Source organism: Hippopotamus amphibius, chromosome 12 (assembly GCF_030028045.1).
Source record: "Hippopotamus amphibius kiboko isolate mHipAmp2 chromosome 12, mHipAmp2.hap2, whole genome shotgun sequence".
In the NCBI taxonomy this organism is placed as follows: Eukaryota; Metazoa; Chordata; class Mammalia; order Artiodactyla; family Hippopotamidae; genus Hippopotamus; species Hippopotamus amphibius.
Window position 1 is genome coordinate 27,349,244 of NC_080197.1, and position 17,583 is coordinate 27,366,826.

Sequence of the window (17,583 nt, forward strand, 5' to 3'; positions counted from 1 at the left end):
GACAGCAGTAAAATATCCCTCTGTATGGAAGCATCATAATTTATTTAACCACTACCCTAGCACTTAAGTGGTTTCTGGTGTTTTACCATGAAAAACCTAGGACCACATCCTTTCATGTGTGGGAAAATCTATCTGTAAGGATGAATTTCTAGAAGTGCAACTGCTGGATCACAGGATATATGCGTTTGTAATTTTAATAGATACTCAGAACAGTAATAACAGTATTCTTTTTAATTGTGAGAATGACCTATTCCTTGCCAACAAAAGATGGGAAAATGTGAAGCAGGGATGAGCCACTCTATGCATATATGCTGCAAGTTAATAAATATAGAGTCAAGGGCTTCCCTGGTGGCGCAGTGGTTAAGAATCCGCCTGCCAATGTAGGGCACATGGGTTCGATCCCTGGGCCGGGAAGATCCCACATGCCTTGGAGCAACTAAGCCTGTGCGCCACAACTAGTGAGCCTGCGCTCTAGAGCCTGTGAGCCACAACTGTTGAGCTCCTGTGCTGCAACTACTGAAGCCCGCACGCCTAGAGCCCGTGCTCCACAACAAGAGATGCCACCGCAATGAGAAACCCTCGCACCACAACAGAGTAGCCCCTGTTTGCCACAACTATAGAAAGCCTGCACGCTGCAATGAAGACCCAACTCAGCCCAAAATAAATGAATAAATAAATAAAACAAAATAAAGAATAAATCTTTAAAAAAAAATAAATGAATAAATACAGAGTCAATATGTTCCCCCCACCCCTTGATCTTTCATAAAAAATTGTTTTGCCGCCAAGCACATGGAAACATGAAAAGTTACTTTTCATACTTCTTCTAGCTGTTACATGTAATAAAATAATGTTCTCTAAAATGAAGAACCAGAAGACCTGTTGCCTTCTCCGCACCCATTTTCTGTAAAATCTGTAAAATAGGGGTAATTCTCCTTCATTTTGGATGATCATGAGACTAAAAGCCACTTACAAAGGTGGAAGTACTTTGTGTACTAATATAAAGCTGAATTAAAATTAATAATACAGTTTCATCCAAAACCCTCGTCAAAGTCATTACAGAGGTTACTGGTGAGCCCTAATTTTATGCATTAAACATCTCTAGACTAACATTTTCTCTTGTTCAATTTGCAGTCATCATCCTTAAAAAAAAAAAATCAGCTGAAATTGAGATCCAAATACCTAATCAGTGTTCAATCAGAAGTAAATCTCAAGGGGATTTCCCTGGTGGTCCAGTGGTAAAGAATCTGTCCTGCAATGCGGGGGATTTAGGTTTGATCCCTGGTTGGGGAACTAAGATCCCCCATGCTGCAGGGCAACTAAGCCTGCACGCCAAACTCCTGAGCCTGCATGCCAAACTCCTGAGCCCGAGTGTCACAACTACTGAGCCCGAGTGCCACAACTACAGAGCCCATGCTCTCTGGAGCCTGTGCCACAATTAGAGAAAACTCACACACCACAGCTAAGAAGTCCACACGCCACAGCAAAGAGCCCGTGTGCCGCAACTAAGACCTGATGCAGCCAAAAATAAAAAATAAATTAATTAAATTAAATATTTTAAAAAAGTAAACCTCAAGCCATTTAAAGAAACCATGTAAAAGGGCAGCCCTTCATTCATCACCCTCTAGATGCCACTAGAATTTTGCCAGATGTTTCGAACCAGATGTCAGAATGGCCAGTCTATTTACTGCACGTCCTTTTCTTTTCCGGGGGAATGGCCCCCCCAAACTACAGCTGTAGCCAATCCCTTGCCTGTTTCTCCCTCCATTTCAAGAGGCCTGCAAAAGCTGTCTCGGCGCCAAGCCCGAACCCCAGCCCCCCAAGCCTCCTTTGGGGAGGGCTCTGCTGAAGTGCAGGGAATGGTTAGACAAGACCTGAGACTTGCAGGAGTAAGAAACAGAAGGGGGTGGGTGTGGAATAGGTCACTGGAGAGGATCGATTCTGTTACGTTACATCCAGGGGAAGAGGCTGAGCTGTCCAGCTTTTACCTATCAAAACAATGTGGCCCCAAGCCTGTTTAATTAAAAAAAAGCCTGCAGCAGGCTTTCTTGCAAATCTTGATGTTCAGATGCTTCTGTTACAGCCGCATATATTTTTGAGCTCTCCAAAACAATAAAAACAAAGGAATGATAATGACCTACAATAATCTTAAAAATCTTTTAAAAAGAAGAAATTCCCAAAGCCTGAGTGCCCTTAATTAAATCTCCTTGATTTGGAACACAGAACACCATTTCTTTTCTGAACTCACCGAGCTCAGCTGAATTAGTCATGTACTATTGACACATTATTTCAGGAAGATGGACTAATTTAATTTCCTGCCACCAGAGCTTAAAATCTTGCTGTGGGTCCTTCTCAAAGGAGAGGGTTTTCTTGGAAGGATGCCCTGATACTCTTTCTTTATTACCTTTCTCCTCCTTCTTCTGTTCGGTCTAATTACAGTGATAAATCTTTAAAGGAACTCACAGCATTGCCAGGAAAGAAGGAACCACAGGTCAGCAACTCAGCATCTTTATGCTGAATACTTTTCCTGCTACAACTTGTTATCCCGATGCTAACAACCACCATCTGAATGGCTACTACACGTGAAAAGCTGACTCTTTCCCCCACTTCATCTCTTTTGTCCACTGAGGAAATCAGCTGCACATTTCTCATGGCAGCCACTCTCTTCCAGAATCTTTCATGTTTAGATTCACACACTCTCACCTCTGAAGCTGTCATGGAGTCCACCTCAAATTCTAGAACCAGGTGTGGACTGGATTCTCAGTAACTACTGTCTTCCTATAGAGATTCTAGGACAGCGGTCACAAACTGGTCACATTCTCCCAGAAGCATTTTATTTGGCCCAACTGTTGTTTAAAAAAACAAAACAAAACCCCCAGCAATTCCACCTCTATATTTGTGTATGTCCTAGTGAAAAACCTTTGCATATGCACACAAGGAAACACAGACAAGGATACCTCCTGCAGCACTGTTAAAATAGTAGGAAATTGGAAACAACCTAACCATCCATTTACAGAGGAATTGAAAAATAAAATATGGTATATTCATATTACATGGTACATTCAGATTACAGATAGTATACTATTCAGTAGTTAAAAGGAATAAATTAGAGCAGGGGTCAGCAAATGACAGCTCACAGTCCAAATCCAGCCCACAGCCTGTTTTTGTAAATAGTTTTATTGGAACACAGCCATATCCCTTTGTTTACATATTATCTATGGCTGCATTAGCTATAAAATAGCAGAGCTGCGTAGCTGCAGCATAGACACTATGGCCCACAACGTAGAACATTTACCACCTGTTCATTCACAGAAAAGTCTGCCAATCCTGACTGAGAGTTGTGTACATTTACATGGATAAACAGGCTGAGTGAAAAAGCAAGCTGCAAAGTGACGATTATGACTAAAAACTTAGAAAACAATATGGTGCTCATGGATTTGTGTGTATATATATATATATATATATATAAGTATTCCCAAGAATGGGTAGAAGGATATACAAAAATTTATGATAGTGGCTGCCCAAATTTGGCAGGGTGAAATGTAGAGAATGGGACAAGAAATGTGAAAATGTGAAGCATTTTTCAATTTTATCTAATATTTTATCATTCCTCTTTAAAAGAGAGAAACAGGGAATGAGGCCTGAAGCAAATAAGAGGAAATGTTAACAACTGTCAATTCTGTTTCCTATATTTTTCTCTGAATGTTTAAGATTTCTCAAAAAAGAAAAAGAAAAAAAACAAACAGATTTTCTGTTTCTCTGGAATAATGGGACTATCTGACAGCCCAGGTCCCAAGTGGCAGCAGTGGGAACTGAGTGACAGCTGCCTCCCTGACGGGCCCGGCCACCCAATCCTCCCTACCCCAACACTCCCTACTGTTTTACACCCAGCATGCTTTGCTCATTTATACTTCCCGCTTGGCTCCTGAAGGCATTTCTGTCTATGACCAAATTCATGTATACATGATCTAATTAAGAAAGGCCTGCCATGCTAGTCCATCTTTTCTTTTTTTAAATACTTATTTTATTTATTTATCTTATTTCTGGCTGCATCAGGTCTTAGTGGTGGCACACGGGATCTTTGTTGTGGCATACAGGATATTTCATTGCAGGGCACGGGCTTCTCTCTCTAGTTGTGTCATGCAGGTTCTTCGTTGTGGCACACTGGCCCTTTAGTTGTGGCCATGGGCTCAGTAGTTTCAGCACGCGGGCTCTCTAGCTGTGGCTCAAGTGCTCAGCAGTTGGGCTCGAGAGCTTAGTTGCCCTGTGGCATGTGGGGGTCTTAGCTCCCCGACCAGCAATTGAACCCACGTCCCCTGCATTGGAAGGTGGATTCTTAACCACTGGACCACCAGGGAAGTCCCCTAGTCCATCTTTTTAAATAACATTCACCAAGGCTCTGTAATGACATGGAATATACTTAGCATAAATGAAAAAGCAGTTTACAAAACTGAATGCATGCAATCACAATTGTATAAGAATAAGACATCAAAACATTAATAGTGGTCTACTCTGTGTGATAGGACTACATAGAGTTGATTTCCCCTGCTCCTTCAACATTTTTATATTTTTCAAATTTTCTTTAACAAGCATGTAATGTCTTCAAATGGGCAAAAAATAAAGGTCTGGCAATTTACCAGAAACATCCCTGCAAGGAGCAGCAATCTGCAGGCACACAGAGTGCATACTAATGCATCTTTAATCAATGCATTCCAACGCAATGTCCTCTAAGATCAGACCGGGCAACCACCTGCCAACTGCCCGGCCTAGAGTTCAAGGACTCAGAGTGTCTGAATGGCAGCCCAAACCATAGATCACAGGGGATCAGAAAACCACTGCAACACTCAGGCAAGAAGATAAAAGTGACTCCCTATTAATCAGCCCAAACCAAGCCCCTGTGCAGGTTTCTCTCAGGGGAAGCAGCTGTTTTTACTCTGTATCCACCTCATCACCATCAACACTGCTCTCTCTCACAACTGTTGCTAATTGTTTTTAAGTATCAGGACTCCTTGTTTGCAATCCCTGAGCCAACATCAAGAGAGCAAGTCCAACCTCTGTCTCTGGTTCTCATGACGGCCAGTTATCAAAATTACACAATTTTCAAAACAAGATTAGTCATCTCCAGTTGAAAAAATAACATCACTGCCTGGAGAACTTTTAAAAGGGCATCGACTCTGTTGAGGGAATAGTCCTATATTTGCTTCTATGTACATAAAATATATCCGGAGGGACAGGCAGAGTCAGATAACAACACTGGTTGCCTCTAGGGAAAAGAGCTGGGTGGCTGAGGGCCACGAGTATAAGAGAGGCTTTGAAGTGTACATATCCTTTTATACCTCTTGAATCATGTAAACATATTACCTAGTTAGAAAAATCAAATTAGGGGAGAAAAAAAGTGGAAAAAATTTGTAAAATTAACTAAACTATATCCAGGTGTTAAAACTCATTTTTCTCTTTTCACCTATCCACTTTAACTGACCGCTATGAATACAATGTAATAAAATGTTTTAACTGATGAACAAAGGGCCCTAGGAGTAAAACTACTTGTCTCAACTTCATGGTGAAGCTTCATAAAAGAGCTCCTAAGATGTCTACAGCAATGGAAATCTTCAACTTTCTAATGTCAATGTAACACATCATGCAGCCTTAGCCATAAAAGGCATTCAGAGCAAAGCTGTCAAAATAAGAGACTGATAAAATACATTCTGTTATTACAAGCACTGTTTATAAACATAAGGTCATCTCTTTTTTGTAAGCCAAACAGTTGCGTGAACTGTCTAAACACTTTCAAATTGTCCCTTACAGTACAAATAAGAGCCACAGCGTCTCAAACTGGGACAAATTATTTGAGGGCATCTGAGCAATCAATATCCAAACACTGAAATGCAACACTCGAAATGTCATACTCCCCTGAAACAGCAATTCCATTGCTTGGAACTATTTTAAGGCCATCAGTGAATAACTGAATACATGTGCAAGAGGTATGTACACCTTTATTAACTCAGCAGCCTCTCTAATCACTTAAATACTCATTGATAAGGGATTGGTTAGATTATGACACATCTCTACAATGGGAAATTATGCAGTCAGTGGGACTTCCCTGGCGGTCCAGTGGGTAAGACTCTGTGCCCCCAGTGCAGCGGGTGGCACGGGTTTGAACCCTGGGCGGGGAACTAGTTCCCGCATGCATGCTGCAACTAAGAGTTCACATGCCACAACTAAGAAGTCCACATGCCACAACTAAGACCCTGCATGCCACAACTAAAAGATTCTACATGCTGCAACAAAGATCATGCATGCCGCAACTAAGACCCGGCACAGCCTAAATAAATAAATAAATAGATAGATAGATAAATAGATAAATAAATAACTAATTTTAAAAATTATGCAGTCATTAAGAATGGCAATAAAATTCTAGGCATTTACACATGAGAAGATATTCAGGACATTTTGCTGAGTGAAAAAAAGTAGGCTACCAAACAGAACAGTTACTATGATGCAATTTATGTTTACATGTATACATGCACAGGTGCAGAGGAAGATGTGAACAAGACAGTGTAAAATCACGATTAACAGCCTGAACTTTAGTATTCAACGGGTCAGCATTTGAATTTCTGCTCTGCCACTTAGCTATAAAATCTTGGGAAAGTTACATTGTCATAGTTTCTTCTATAAAATGGGATTAATAACACCTACCATAAAGAACTGTTCTAAGGATTAAGTGAGCTAATAAATGTTAAATGCTTAGCCTACTGCAAGATGCATAGTAAACACTCAACAAAGGCAAAGCAATACTGATCTCCAGGGTGAGCTTGTTTTTGCTTTCTTTGGCCTTCTTGACAGGTGCATGTATTTGTTTCTTATAATCAAGCAGGGGGATGGCAACAAAGCTATTTTTTCTTTGGGGGAAAAAAGTCTAGTACCTTGGTTTCAGCTTACCTGTCTTAAGAAGACAGGCTACTTATCTGGAAAGAAACCTAGAAAGGTCACAGATAAGAAACATGAACAAATAAATGGCTGCCCTGAATTCAAATTGGTGCCAAGCACTCCCCGTCATTTGATGACCTCAACAGGCAAACAAAGCATTTAACTGATAAGGGGGAAAAAGAGGCAAAGAAATCCTATTTTGGGAAACATTCATAAAATACATTCAAGCATAGAGGACACTAATTCAGAATCAATGTGGGTCTGGGGCTTTGCTGTATTCAATAGTCACAACTCACAGTACATTAAGAACTTAACGTACATTCCTCTTCTAAGCCTCAAAATCACCTTATGAGGAATAGGTATTAGCTCTATTTTAAAAATAAGGATGGGAGGCTCAGAAAATTAATTGGCTCAAGGTCACACAGCAATTAAATGGAATAGTCAGGATTCAAAGCCAGGTTTGTCTTGGATTTCCTAGGTGGCGCAGTGGTTAAGAATCTGCCTGCCAAGGCAGGGGACATGGGTTTGAGCCCTGCTCCAGGAAGATTCCACATGCCGCAGAGCAACTAAGCCCGTGTGCCGCAACTACTGTGCCCGCGAGCCACAACTAGAGCCCATGCTCTGCAACAAGAAGCCACCACAATGACGAGCCCGTGCACCACAATGAAGAGCAGCCCCCGCCACCATAACTAGAGAAAGCCCGTGTGCAGCATCGAAGACCCAATGCAGCCAATAAATTAATTTTTTTAAAAAGCCCAGGTCTGTCAGCTGAGGGACCCCTGCTTCTAGCATCAATAAATGCTATGAAAGGAAAAAAAAAAAAAAAAAAAAAGCCCAGGTCTGCCTTATTGAAAAATCCTAATTTAAACTCATTTTAAACACACACACACATGCATATACACATGTGTATTAATATATGCGTAGATTAAAACAATTCAAATTGTACAGTGAACAAGTAAATCTTCCCCCACTCCTGGGGAGATACTTTGAAGCATATGCAAACATTAATGTATCTATATTGCTTCCCTGCCTTTTTTTTGTTTTTAAACTCAAGTTTAGGGACTTCCCAGGTGGTGCAGTGGTTAAGAATCTGCCTGCCAACGCAGGGCGCACGGGTTGAAGCCCTGGTCTGGGAAGATCCCACATGCCACAGAGCAACTAAGCCTGTGTGCCACAACTACTGAGCCCACGTGCCACAACTACTGAAGCCCGTGTGCCTACAGCCCATGCTCGACAACAAGAGAAACCACCACACTGAGAAGCCTGTGCACCACAACGAAGAGTAGCCCCTGCTTGGCACAACTAGAGAAAGCCCGCGTGCAGCAACAAAGACCCATCGCAGCTAATAAATAAATTTAAACTTAAGTACAGTATCACCATTCTCTATTTTACTTTATAGATTTTGGTGAACTTGGGCCCCTCCCCTGCACCCGCACTCCCCAACCCCACCTTTTAAGTAGCTGCCTAAATGCCACAGTACAGTTGTCTTATAATGTATTTGATTAGTCCCCTGCTGAGGGAATCTGGGATAGCTTCTGGTCTTTGCTAGAGCAAACAATGCTGCAGTGAATACCCTGAACATATACGTTTAGCTACACGTGGCAGTTCTTAGCAGGAGGTATTCTTGGAGGTGTAAATACTATGTTCCTTTCTGACAGAGGGCACCGTCTAACCCACTTCCCAGGCTGTACCATTTATCCCCCCACCAACAGTGCACCCACTGCCCACACAACCCTATTATCCGGGGCTCATGCTCTGAACCACCACTAAGCACCCTGAAGCTGGAAAAACCTGCCTATCAGGAACTTCTGGTTCCATGTACTGACCCAGGAAGAGGATGAAACTGTTTCTCTGCTTAAAATGTACACTCTGATGTCAGAGACATAATCAAGCAAATACAACATTTGGCCCTTGAGTAGGGCCCTTTTCTACATCTTAATTTGAACAAACCAATTGTTTAAAATATACGAGACCATCAAGGAAACCTGACCATTAAGGAACGTTAAGGAATTACTGTTACTTTTTTAGGTGTGAAAATGGTATTTTTTAAAAGAAGGTTCTTATTCTTAGAGACACAAAAAAGCATTTTCAGATAAAGTTATATGCCATCTGGGACCAAAATAATCAGAGGTGAGGTGGGGTGGGGTGGATAAGAGGTTAAAGGTGAAACAGAAGTGCCACATGCTGGCAGTTAACTGCTGGAGCAGGGTAATGAGTTCATGGTTTATTATACTATTCTATTTTTATGTATGTTTGAAAGTTTCCAAAATGGGGGGAAAAAAAAGATGGCTCTCTAACCAATGGCTTTTTTTTTTTAAACTTTTAAGAAAAATTTAATTGTGGTTAAAAAAAACCCCACATAACAGAAAATGTACCCTCTTAACCATTTTTAAGTGTACTAGAGTTCAGTAATGACAATGTTCATATTGTTGTGTAACATCTCTAGAACTTTTTCATCTCGCCAAACTGAAACTCTGTACCTATCAAACAGCAACTCCCCATTTCCCTGACTCCCCAGCTCCTGGAAACCACCATTCTACCTCAGGGTTCATCCATGTTGTAGCATGTGACAAGATTTCTTTCTTTTGTAAGGCTAAACAACAGCCTATTGCATGTATACACCACATTTTCCTTCTCCGTGGATCTGTTCATGACGTTTGGGCTACTTGCACCTCTCGGCTACTGTGAACTACGCTGTGGTGACCACGGGTGTACTCAGTGACTTGTCCTTTTAATCAGACTGCCACGCAGCTGGGTAAGAAACCACAGCAAATTCCATATTTAAAAGAGGGAGGTGGCCTGGAATAACAAAAAAGAGATTCAGAAGCACCTGGGATTGAAACCCAGTCCAACCATTCCCAGCTCTGGGACTCCACGCAAGCTCCTTCACCCTGCTGGGCCTGTCTCCTCCTCTGCAAAATGGGTCTGCCACGAATGCCCTGCTCCTTGGGGCTGTGTGAGGATTAGAGGAGGGCAAGCAGGACGATGCCTGGCCCACAGGAGGTGCTTCTGCCCTGACCCGATTTACAGGAGGAAAAAACCCGAGACTTGGAGAGAGAAGCAGCATGACAGACAGTTAATCAGCAGCAAAGTAAGTAGAAACCAGGGCTACGTGGCTCTGAAGTTCATGGCCTTTTTCCACACCTGCATGTCCTAAATGTCAGTCATTCAAGTCTCTCTTCACAATTTTTGCCCTATCCACACACCACCTATACCATTATTTAGTTAAGGTTTTGCATTACATCTACTTTCTTTTAACACAATTTTTTTTTCCATCCTGTGAGGCTTACAGGATCTCAGTTCCTTGACCAGAGACTGAACCCAGGCCATGGCAGTGAAAGCCCAGAATCCTAACCACTAGGCCACCAGGGAACTGCCAAATTTATTTTTAAAAGAAATCTCATATGACTATCGTGAAGGGAAAACCAGTATCACCTGTTGTAAATAGAAGGTAACTGTGAAAATAAATATAAGGATAAAAACAATGTTACTAAATTCGAACTAGATTCCGTAGCTTACCTAACCTAACCGCCAGAGGCCTGATATCTCTTGGTTAGAAAGCCAGTTTAGCACCTGTTAAGAAAGACTGGAACCAAACAAATACTCTCCTTGACACAGTCAGAAGAACCAAGAGTTTCAAAGGGAACAACTCTCACCATGTCATTCAACATAATTTAGGATGTTGTGTCTGAGTGTCAACTAAAATCTCCTGTTCCACCTGGTTTAGCTACAGCATCTAAGGCCATCTAGATCCCCCAAATCAGAGTCCCATTATCAAGATCCCTGGTGACTGGCATGTACATTAATGTGAGAGAAGCTACCCACATACACTACCTTTTAGTAAACAGTTCCTAAAGCTGATCAAGCAGAATGGTCCCATAAATCACGATTTGTTTCAGTAATGTAACGAGTTAAATACATTTAAAAAATCCCTCTCCGAAAAGTCCACCAGAACTGTCATGGTTCACTGTCCAATCCCATGATGACATGCTTGCTCTCACAGCTCATCCAGTGCACAGAACTGATCACACACATACAATATTTCTGATTAATGTCACAAGCCAACAGTCTGTTCAGAGAATGAAGGGTTTAAATGTTAAAGGCTCATCAAAAAGAAAGATTGAGGAGAGAAGCAGCAAAGAAGGCTGACAAAAACTATTGAAAGATACCTTGTGATATGTGAATTACATCTCAATAAAGCTTTATTTATTTATTTACTTTGGGTCATTGTTGCTGCGCACAGGCTTTTCTCTAGTTGCAGAGAGTGGGGGCTGCTCTTTGTTGTGGTGCGCGGGCTTCTCATTGCTGTGGCTTCTCTTGTTGCGGAGCATGGGCTCTACGTGCACAGGCTTCAGCAGTTGTGGCACATGGGCTCAATAGTTGTGGCTTGCAGGCTCTAGAGTGCAGGCTCAGTAGTTGTGGCGCACAGGCCTAGTTGCTCGCATGTGGGATCTTCCCAGACCAGGGCTTGAACCCGTGTCCCCTGCATTGGCAGGTGGATTCTTAACCACTGCACCACCAGGGAAGCCCTCAATAAAGTTTTTTTTTAAGATATTTTTAGAGGGTCCTAATCAAATTTTAAGAAGGAAAATGTACTATTCTCCTTTTGAACTTTTTAAAAGTTCTAACTTTCCCCAAACTAATTTATTTACAATTATTTCCTTATGAGGCTGAGAGGGAAGCAAAGATGTTCACTACGGCACTATATGTGATTACAAAAAGCCAAAAACAATGTCAATGCCCAACGCTAGGGCAAATTTACTAGTTCATAATTACATGGAGACATGGAAAAATGGTTATGAAATGTTAAGTGAACATTTCCAAACGCAAAGTGGGAGATACATGTTGAGAACAACTATCTAAAAAGGTATCTGTGCAAATGGACAAGTAAGCTGAAACTGAGTCAGGACACTCTTTTCACAGGTAATCCCCCCACCAAACTGTATTAATGTCTGCATTGTCAACTTCATTTAGACACTATCTTGTTAAAAATATTGTTTAAGGAGGCTGCCTTTATCATTAAAGTTTTTTAACAATGAAAGGATCTAGTTTAAAGAAATCATCAGAGGACTTCCTAGGTGGCGCAGTGGTGAAGAATCCGCCTGCCAGTGCAGGGGACACGGGTTCAAGCCCTGGTCTGGGAAGATTCCACATGCCACGGAGCAACTGGGCCCGTGCGTCACAACTATTGAGCCTGTGCTCTAGAGCTCGTGAGCCACGGCTGCTGAGCCCATGTGCCGCAACTATTGAAGCTCATGCACCTAGGGCCCGTGCTCCACAACAGGAGAGGCCACTACAATGAGAAGCCCATGCACCACAATGAAGAGTAGCCCCCACTCGCAGCAACTAGAGAAAGCCCGTGTGCAGCAACGAAGACCCAATGCAGCCAATAAATAAATTAAATAAATAAATTTATAAAAAAAAAAAGAAATAATCAGAAATGTAGACAAAATTTTATGCAAAGATAATCTTCAAGATGTTCTCTGGAGCATTATTTGTAGCATTTAAGTGTTAAAACCAGCCTAAATGACAACGATAGGGGAAGTAGGCACATCTATGTGATAAAATATATTTAGGAATATATCTTCCTTGGACAGTAAGATGTTTTAACAGTTATTTCTGAGCTAATCTTATTTAGTCTTTTCTTCAATGGAAATTATTTTTATAATTTTTTAAATTCTATTTAAAAACTGCTGGCAATTGAAGAAATAAAGAGGGAAAAACATTATGTATTTCTTAGGCTAGAATTTGACCTGCTATTGCAGACCTTGCAAAACCAGTAACTATTTCCACCAAGAATTATCTTCTTGCGGTTATCGTAAGTAACTTGAGCTGACAGTTTTATCTTACCTGGATGGAATCTTTTATGATTTACTAGCTAGACTTTTGTGCTTAGGTTATTGAAATGTGTTATAATGATTACAGCAGTCCCCTAAGCTGCTGGAGACAGTACTATGAACTTTAGTTTCTGTTTAATTTATGTCACACACAAAAGCCCCAAAGCAAGCCCTTCCTGAAACCACTGCTGAAGGGGATGTCAAGGACCCCAGAGCGGGTAACGGCATGTCCAATCTCAGCTCCCAGTAATCTGTTACAATCTCTATTTCACTTGGACTCACTTCCATTTATACACTATGTTCAAATACGACAAAATGCAACTGCTGCAGATATCTTGCCAAAAACTATCAAAATAAAACCACACCCACCACATTATCACTGGTGCTCGCTAATGCAAACTATGATTTAAATAAATCAGCATGCTAAAGATAGATCTGCCTGTGTGTGAAGAGCTCAATGTCCGCTATCAGTGTGACAAAGTGAAGAGACACAATGTGTCACCAACATGAACTGAAGCCTTAAACAAGAACATCCCAAGCTGCAATGCAGATGTGTGATGCTGATAAGATGAGCTGATTGTAATGATCTCTGACTGCCAAGAAAGAGCTCTAAAAGCCCCACCGCGGAAGGTCTGGGAGAAAGCCCTGCATGAAGTCACCAAGGGAGAGGAAAATATTACCCAACTCAAAGCTGTCTTTCAGGCGGCACTGGAAGAGCCCTGGAAGACTATCCCATGTCCTTATTTTGCCTATACAGACACTGAGGGCCAGAGAGGCTGAGTTACTTGCCTCAGGTCACACAGCAAATGGCAGAATTGCTATTATAATTCATGTCTCCACCCAGATCCCACTGTCTTTTCACACCAGAATTTCCGGTGATGGCACAGGTCTTGGCCAAGAAATCTTTCTAAGACTGCAGAGATAAGGAGATGTTGAAGGGAAAATAAGGAGCCCACGTGGCAGACAGGGGAAACTGAGGCTCGACAAATTTAAATCTTTTGCAGATAAAAAACAGGTAAAAATATTCTGTGGTGATAGAAGGTAGGGTAGTGGTCACCCTTCTGGAGGGAAGTGAAGAAGGCTTCTGGAGTGCTAGTAATGTTCTCTATCTTGATCTGGGTGGTGGTATCATGGGTGAGTTCATTTTATGAAAATTCAACAAACAGTTACAATCACCTAATTTTTCTGCATGTATCTTATCCAAAAACACTGAAGGATGTTTAATATCCTACATTAAGAAAAAAAAATTGAATCTTTTGCAATTAGTCAGAGGGTGGCATAGGACCTTAGCCACCCTCTCCTCACCCGGTGCAGATGTTATCACCAGAATCAAAAAACAGTTCAGGGCTGAATGACTCAGAATACAAGCTCGCAATTCCCACCTGCTTCATGTTTCAACCCTGAGTTAGAGCTAAGAAGGATGAGAGGTAGCCTATCTCACAAATCAGATTATCTGTTTGTTGCCTATCAATCAAGTAGTTGACACCCATAGTTACGTTAAAATACCTCAAGGGTTTTCCCCCTTTCTTCAAACCTTCTATGAAGTCACTTTTTTATCATCAGCATTTAAAATTAGTTACTCAGATACAGAAGAGAAGGAAAGGCTTTTAACAAGACATCAGGGATGTACTGCCCACCCGAAAAACAGATGAACGAGCGAGTGTCAGGAAGAGCAATGGACTTGGAGTCAGCAGACCTGGGTAAGTTATTCGACTTTTCTGTGCCTCTACTTTCCTCTCCTGGAAAATGGGATTCATAACAGTACTCACATTACAGGGTTGCTGTGAGGCCTAAGTGAGAGACAACACGTGTAAAGTGCTGAGAACGTGCTCGGCTCAATAAATATTAGCTATTCCTTTTACAGGCAGACCTCAGAGATACTGCAGGCACGGTTTCACACCACCACAATAAAGCAAATCTTGCAAGAAAGCACGTCACACAAAGTTTCTGGTTTCCCAGTGCATATATAAGTTATGTTTACACTATACCGTAGTCTATTAAGTGTGCAAGAGTATTATGTCTAAAGAAACAATGCACATACCTTAATTAAATACTTCATTGCTAAAAAATGCTAACCATCATCTGACAGCACAGGGTTGCCACAAACCTTCAAACTGTGAAAAATGCCGTATTTGTGAAGCACAATAAAAAAGGTAAGCCTGTACTTTCACTTATCATTATCTCTGGCAAGCCCTAGTTTCGCTACTTATTACCAAAGGAGTGCATCTCAAGCTTTAATGTACCCAGGAAACACCCGGGGGTCTTGGTAAAATGCAGACTGGTTTATTATATCTAGACTTAGATTCTGTATTTCCAACAAGTTCTCAGGGCACATGGATGCCTCGGTCATGCAGAACACACTTTGAGCAACAAGGATCTACCTAACCCAGCACCTACCAGGCACTTCATATTACTGACCAAAATGAATGACCCCTCGGTAGCTCAATGCTTCATCTGTAAACTGGGGATAATACACATGCCACGTGGGCTCAACCGACAGAACATCAGTACGCGAAAATGCACAGGAAAGAGATTCTAAACTGCAAACAAAGCTACACAAGCGGAGGTGGTAGGATTATTCGTCTCACTATTCTCAGTGTTGAATTTACAACACTGTGAAGTCTAAATTTACAGGGGCAATGCTTAGCATCCATGAAAAGAAGGCTCAGATTCCCTTGCTCGGAAGAGATACTCCATTCGTAGATCCTCTAGGCATTGTAGCAAGAACACAAGAGCTTCTCCAGGGATTCCGAAATCAAAAGCTCTGAAACTTTAGAAATGTCATTTGATGGCCAAGAAAGAACCACTTTGGCAGGGAGAGTGTGGCCATTTGAGGGACTAAACTTCATGAGCGATTCCATTCTCTCTCCCAGAGCTGGCCAGCCTCCTTCCAGCCTTCATCAGCCAAGATCTCGAGTCAGGACAGCAACACCAATAGCATGAGACAGATGGGCACTGCCCTGGCAAAGCCTGCACCTGCCACTCTACAAGCTGGCAAAGAGCCAAACTTCAAGAACAGTTTGGCTTCCACATGTCCAAGGTGGAGGCTTCAAAAAAAGATGTACCTGGCTCTTTTCCTGCAGTATAAGCGGGATCTCCTCCCCAGAGGCTCTAAGTATGATGTTTACACCTTGTGTCTCCCCTCCAAGGGTTTACAGGGCACCAGAGCTAATTCCTCCTCACAGGGCAGCTTACCAAAAAGTTCTCTCATCATTTTAGAGGCGGATGGCACCACCACCATCTACCTAATTGCTCGGGCCAGAAACCCAGGAGTCATCTGTGATTCCTCTAGCTCTTCCCCTCAACCACCATCCTGCTGGCTTCAGCTCCACCACACATCCCCAATTCACCCTCTTGTACCATCTCCACTGTCACCACCCTGGAAAGCCACCACCACCTCTCGCCCAGCCTCCTAACTACTCTCCTGGCTGCCCTTCTTATATTCCTTAAAATTCACGGCCCACAGAGGCCAAAGTGATTTCTTTAAAAAGCAAAAAGGAGATCATGTCACTCCCCTTTTTAAAGCCTTCAATGCCCTCCCATTGCTTTTGGAATAAAATCCCACTTCCTTACGTCAACCCACAGGCCATACGTGACCTGAGGCCTCACCACCCCCCACCCCCACCCCCACCCCCTGCCCAGCCCCAACATGGCCACCTCGCCATTCTCCCTTCCCCCACCCCAGCCCACCTGCTCCAGCAGCTCTGAGCCTTCTTTCAGTTCCCAGAACTTACCAAGCTTATTCCCACCTCAGAGCCTTTACCCTTGCTGTTCCTACTGCCACATTTTCAAATGGCTGGCCCCTTTCTGGCAGCAAGTCTCAGCAAAAATGTCACCACCTTAGAGTGGCCTTCTCAGACCACCCAATTACAGTGGCAGCACCCCCATGGAGAAGATGCTCTCCATGACATGACTGTTTTATTGTGTACATAGCACTTATTTCCACTCGAATGACCTTGTTCACTTATCGGTCTATTTTTCTGCTGCTGCCGCTAGAATGTAAGCCCCTTGAAAGCAAGGACCTCACCTACCCCTCTACCATCACATCCCCACACCAGAACTGGACCTGACACACACCAGGTGTTGAGCAAGTGCTGAATGAATGAAACTGAGGCAGTAGAGGTAAGAGCACTGAACCTGGAGTCAGAAGGCCTGGAGGCCAATGTGAAATGGGCCACCCCCTAGCAGCCTGGCTCCCCTTACCTCAGGTCCCTCGACTGGGAAATGGGAATCTCCATCTGCACCTTCCCTTCCTCACAGGGTTACTGACAGACCAAATGAGTAAAGACACGCTGAAGCATTTTTGTAAACCATTAGGCACCACAAAGAGAGCACTGTATTGTTAACTAGCACAAGAGAAGACTCTTCTCAGGGACCCATAAATCAGTGGATGAAAGGGCTTAGAGAGCAAGCCAAGGCTTCCAACCCAGGCACCCAACAGAAGCCTAAGGACACAAGAGATATAAATCTGCAGCTCTACTCTGAGGAGGGGCAAACACGAGATATGAATTCATTTAAAGATGCCAAATTCATTTCAAATGCTAGTAATATGCAAATTAAGCTCTGAGATCCTTGAAGAATGTGGAGTTGGAGCTAAGCTGATCTCCACATGCTCCACTGTGCTTGGCATAAAGGGATTTAGTAAACATTTGCTGAACTGGGAGCTGGACTACCAAACCTGGCATCCTATCATCAGCTTTCATTTTTCTTTGCAACCCATGCCGGCACGGGATTCCAGGTTCCTGGGGCAACCCTGTAATACTGACATTTATAGAATACTATGACAGCTACTGTTTCATGTATGCAATGACCCTGTGAGGTT

At 42.5% G+C, this 17,583-nt stretch overlaps 1 protein-coding gene across 5 annotated transcripts in view; it reads right to left on the reverse strand.

Annotated features, from left to right (window-relative positions):
* The window catches only part of KIF3B (kinesin family member 3B), a 38,033-nt gene that overhangs the window by 18,378 nt on the left and 2,072 nt on the right, over window positions 1-17,583 (reverse strand). The window lies entirely within an intron of this gene.